Source organism: Humulus lupulus, chromosome 4 (genome assembly GCF_963169125.1).
Source record: "Humulus lupulus chromosome 4, drHumLupu1.1, whole genome shotgun sequence".
Classification (NCBI taxonomy): Eukaryota; Viridiplantae; Streptophyta; class Magnoliopsida; order Rosales; family Cannabaceae; genus Humulus; species Humulus lupulus.
The window spans coordinates 16,664,349-16,669,948 of record NC_084796.1 but is presented as its reverse complement, the minus strand read 5'-3'; the positions used below and the strand labels follow the sequence as shown (position 1 = coordinate 16,669,948).

Sequence of the window (5,600 nt, the reverse complement as noted above, 5' to 3'; positions counted from 1 at the left end):
TGCATACCATGGTGCTTTGGCTTTGTCACTCACCCCGAAAAATTGCTCATCTGGAAAATAATCATTGATTTGCACTTTCTTGGTAATTTGATCTTCCTCAACTTCCAGCCTAGACAAATGATCCGCCACAAGATTCTCGGTACCCTTTTTATCTCGGATTTCCATATCGAACTCTTGGAGTAATAAGACCCACCAAATGAGACGGGGTTTAGCATCTTTCTTTGTCATGAGATATTTAATAGCGGAGTGGTCTGTGTACACAATCACCTTATTGCCAATTAAATACGTACGAAACTTATCGAAAGCATAAACTATAGCTAGAAGTTCTTTTTCTATTGTTGCATAATTTAGTTGAGCATCATTTAAAGTTCGACTAGCATAGTATATGGTTTGAAATACCTTATCCACTCGCTGCCCAAGAATCGCTCCAACTGCATAATCACTAGCGTCGCACATAAGCTCAAATGGAAGGTCCCAATTAGGTGCACACACTATAGGCGCTGAAATGAGCTTCTCCTTGAGAGTCTTGAAAGCAGTCAAACATTCTTCATTAAAATCAAAAGGGACCCCATTCGTTGGCAAGGTGGACAGCGGCTTTGAGACCTTGGAAAAATCTTTGATAAATCTTCGATAAAGCCCCGCATGGCCCAAGAAACTCCTCACTCCTTTAACTAAAATTGGAGGTGGCAAATTCTCTATAGTAGAAATCTTGGCCCGATCCACTTCAATGCCTTTACTAGAAATTTTGTGTCCCAAGACAATCCCTTCTCTCACCATAAAGTGGCACTCCTCCCAATTAAGTACCAGATTCGATTCTTCACTGCGTTTAAGAACTGCTTCTAGGTGATCCAAGCATTCATCAAAATTAGACCCGAACACCGAGAAGTCATCCATAAAAATTTCGATACTTTTCTCTACCATGTCGGAGAAAATAGCCATCATGCACCTTTGAAAAGTGGCTGGTGCATTACAAAGACCAAAAGGAATCCTTCGGAAAGCAAAGGTACCATATGGGTAGGTGAATGTTGTCTTCTCTTGATCCTCCGGAGCGATGGCAATTTAGTGGTAACCTGAATACCCGTCTAGGAAACAATAATAACTGTGGCCTGCAAGCCTATCAAGCATCTGATCCACGAATGGCAGCGGGAAATGGTCCTTCCTCGTCGCCTTATTTAGCTTGCGGTAGTCAATACAAATCCTCCATCTCGTCACAGTACGAGTAGGGATGAGTTCATTGTTCTCATTTTTTACCATAGTAGACTACCCCCCGTGTCCAACCAGTTAAGTATTTGCTTCCAAACAACATCCTTCATAGAGGGATTTAGCCTTCGTTGAGCTTCAATGGAAGGTTTGCTATCTTCTTCCATAAGAATTCTGTGTATAACCGTTGAAGGGCTAATTTCTCGAATATCAGCCAAAGTCCACCCAATAGCACGTTTATGAGTCCTCAAAACCCTCAAAAGTTTTTCTACTTCACCTTTTGACAGCAATGAAGATATAATAACAGGCAGCGTTTCTTTCTCCCCCAAGTACACATAACAAAGATGCTCCGGTAAAGACTTCAACTCAAGGACTGGAGGCTTCTCAATCAATGGTATGGGGCGCTCAGGCACTTGCCCCAATTCTTCAATTTTCTTCTTGTAATATGGACCATAAGAATTGATCCATTTCACATACTCATGAGTCTCCCAATCCTCCTCTTCATTATCATCACCAAACACCAAAGCCAATTCAAGAGGATCATTAGTAATCCTCTTTTTTGAAACCACCTCATTAATTACATCAACATTAAAGCAACTATCACTTGCTCTTGGATAAGACATAGCCTTAAATACATTAAAGACCACTTCTTCCCCTTGAACTCTCAACCTCAACTCACCCTTTTGCACGTCAATGAGAGCTTGCCCGATAGCCAAGAATGGTCTCCCAAGAATAATGGGAACTGTTGTATCCTCCTCATATCTAGAACAATGAAATCCGCTGGAAAAATAAACTTGTCTACCTTGACTAACACATCTTCAATAACTCCCCTTGGGTGCTTGATTGATCGATCTGCGAGCTGAAGAATAATAGTAGTAGGCTTTGCCTCACCAAGACCAAGCTTCCGAAAAACAGATAGAGGCATGAGATTGATACTTGCTCCAAGATCACAAAGAGCATGTTTGCATTCAAATTTCCCTATAGTATAAGGGATAGTAAAACTCCCCGAATCTTGAAGCTTTTGTGGAAGCTTCCTTTGGAGAATTGCACTGCACTCCTCAGTAAGTGCCAATGTCTCAAAGTCTTCCAGCCTTCGTTTCTTCGATAAAATCTCTTTCATGAATTTCACATAACTCGGCATTTGCTCCAAAGCCTCAGCAAATGGAATGTTAATGTGAAGCTTTTAAAACACCTCAAGAAACTTTGAGAATTGTTTGTCAAGGGAATTCTTCCGGAGTCTTTGTGGATACGGGATTTTGACATTAGAATCAACAACTACCGGTTGAATCTTTTCCTTGGTTGCAAGGCCTTCAGTAACCTTTTCCTCCACTTGGGGCTCAACTTTTTCACAACTCTCCTCTTCTTTTGCCTTTTTTTTCTTGAGTCCCCTTTAGAGAAGGACCCTCAATTTCTTTCCCGATCCTCAAGGTGGTAGCTTGACACTGCTCCTTAGGATTCACCACAATATTGCTAGGCAAATTCCCTTGAGGCCTAGAATTCAACATATTGGCCAATTGCCCCACTTGCATCTCCAAATTTCTGATGGAGGATCTAGTCTCAGTCATAAACTGAGTTTGAGTGTTGGTGAGAGTCAATAAGGCAGCCTACAATTCACTAGGTTGTTCTGTAGGATCTTGTGGCCTAGGTTAATGAGAGGTTGATGCTTGTGGTGGAGCTTGAGTCATAGGCCGCTGATACTGTGGTTGAAACGATTGTTGTTGGTCCTGATTATTTCTCCAAGAAAAGTTAGGATGGTTTCTCCACCCTGGATTATACAAGTTAGAGTAGGGGTTGTTGTAGGGCCTCTGAAAATTACCCACTGCCTGAACTTGAGCTTGATCTAATAGGACATTGTTGGGATCTAAAGCAGCTTGGCACGGGTCAAAAGGATGAGGCCCCCCACATAATTCACACATTACTTGGGCTTGCACAACCTAGGCAGACATGGTATTTTGTTGCAACTGCTTAGTTAGAGACGCAACTTGAGCAGTTAAGGCTGTGATTGCATCTAGTTCATGAACCCCTGCACCCTTTTTATTACTGCCCGCTCGTTCACTTGGCCATTGTTAATTATTAGTGGCCATTTCCTCTAAGAGTTCATAAGCTTCATTAGCACTTTTGCTCATAAACGCTCCTCCCGCTGCTGCATCAATGTTTGTGCGAGTGGTACCGCACAAACCATTATAAAAGTTGTGGACCAACATCCACTTCTCAATACCGTGGTGGGGACATTTTCTGATCAAGTCCTTGAACCTCTCCCAAGAATCATACAAAGATTCTCCCTCAAGTTGAGAGAAGTTATTGATCTCCCCTCTCAGTTTAGCAGCCTTAGCAAGTGGAAAGAACTTTGCTAAAAACTTTTGAGCTAGAGCATCCCAAGTGGTGATAGTATTGGACTCAAGTGAATTCAGCCAACTTTTCGCTCGCTCTCATAGTGAGAATGGGAACAAGCGCAATATAATGGCATCATCACTCACCCATTCATCTTGAAGGTGGCACACAACTCCAGGAAATTGGCTATGTGCATATTGGGGTCTTCAGTGGGGAGGCCACCAAATTGAACGACGGTTTGGACCATCTGCAAGATAGCAGGCTTGATCTCAAAATTGTTTGCCTCTACTGCTAGTGGACGGATGCATGAGTGTACCCCTGTGACAGTAAGGAGTACATAGTCCCGTAAAGCTCTTTGACCAGCAGGATTATGATTTTGTGTTGCTCCCTCGCTCATGTTTTCCACACTGTTGTTATTAATATCTGCTGTAACAACAGTGGAACTTTCAACCCTTTTGTTTCTTCTGTTTCACTTGCACTTTTTCTCGATCTCAAGATTAATTGGAACTGGACTGTCAACTCCCCTTCTACTGCGCATATAAGGAAAGTACCTGAGATAAAGAACAACAACAGCCAAACAAATTAGAAATTATTTAAAAGACAACCAAATTAGAAATAAAATTAATTTTTATAAAATTAGAAATAAATAAATGAATAAATAAATAAATTATTGATAATTATAAATTTTAATTTAATTTTTATAAATAAGAAAATATTTTTATTTAATAGTATTTGTAATTTAAAATAAAAAACTTATAAAACAATTTAGAGTATCTTTTTAATAATTTTTTTAAATAACATGCTAGGTCGGTTGTGAGGGAAATGACTTCTCATGTGACATGGTAGGTCGGTTGTGTGGAAATAGACTGTCGCAAAAATTAAAGCTACGCAAGTATACGTAATCGCAATTTATAATAAATCTCGATAAGAACGAGTATTGTCCCACGAAAACTGATTTATCAATTACCAAATAATTAATTTCTAGTTTCTATTTGGCTAATGAAAACTAGATTTGTGAAATTTGAAAATAAGAAAACATAAATAAATGAAAATTGCAGAAATCAAATAATAAAAAGAACACAAGGATTAAATTCACTATGAAACAATTAGGAATCCTAATCTTCTCTACTATCCACTCTATTATTCTTTAATTCAATTACTATTGAAACTCTTCTCACTGAAATGATAGGCATGCAAAAGTGTTAACTATTCGAGTTAAGAGATAGAAAACTCGACCTAATGTGAATTCCCTATATTTCTATGGTCAATTCAAACAATAGGAAGCAATGAATACAACCATAAATCACATAAACCAATTTGATACTCTCGTTCTAAATTGAAATCTATGTCTATTCAATTTTAGCATATTCAAATCTCACTTTTCAGATTTTGATTCAAATTCATAAATCATATGTAAAAGGTGCGCAGTCAATTACATACACAATAAACACAAATTGAATAGATTTCAGATAAAGAAGAAATAGATAAATGCATTAAATCATAATAGAGTTTCAAGAGAGTTAATTAGAAAACCTAAACATAATTTAGTTCATAAACATCACTAAGAAATCCATAAACCTAAAATTAACATAAACTAAAAAATAAAAAGAGAAGAAAAGAAAAGAAACTCTAAATGATAGATCCACTCCTCAGCCTCCTCTCCCAGTCTAGGTCTGCAAAAAGTGCCTCATTTTCTCTCCTTAATCATAATTTAAACATAATTAGCGATTTTTAAACATGAAAGGACCAAAACACCCTTAATTAAAAATCTGAATTTTTCTCATTTGTAGACGTATCCTGCGGTCGCAGGAATGCCCTGGAAATGCCAATTCTCTTATGGACTTGCGGCCGCAAGACACCCTTCCTGCGTTTGCAGGAAGTGCTCCGAAACACCATTTTCCACGAATTTTTGTCATTTTGTCGATTTTTCCACCATATTTCCACACCTAAGTTACCTAAGCCCTTCGACACCTGAAAACATACAAAAACCAGTGTAAAATAGAACAAAGCAAAATGAACAACTAATACTTTACCCGAAAAACACATGGATAAACAAGTCTAAAACTCGT

At 38.6% G+C, this 5,600-nt stretch overlaps 1 non-coding gene across 1 annotated transcript; it reads left to right on the top strand.

Annotated features, from left to right (window-relative positions):
• Positions 1-3,414: 3,414 nt before the first annotated feature.
• On the top strand, positions 3,415-3,521 carry LOC133833439 (small nucleolar RNA R71). Its single transcript, XR_009892818.1, has one exon. It is a non-coding gene; the product is annotated as a small nucleolar RNA R71 (small nucleolar RNA).
• Positions 3,522-5,600: the final 2,079 nt, after the last annotated feature.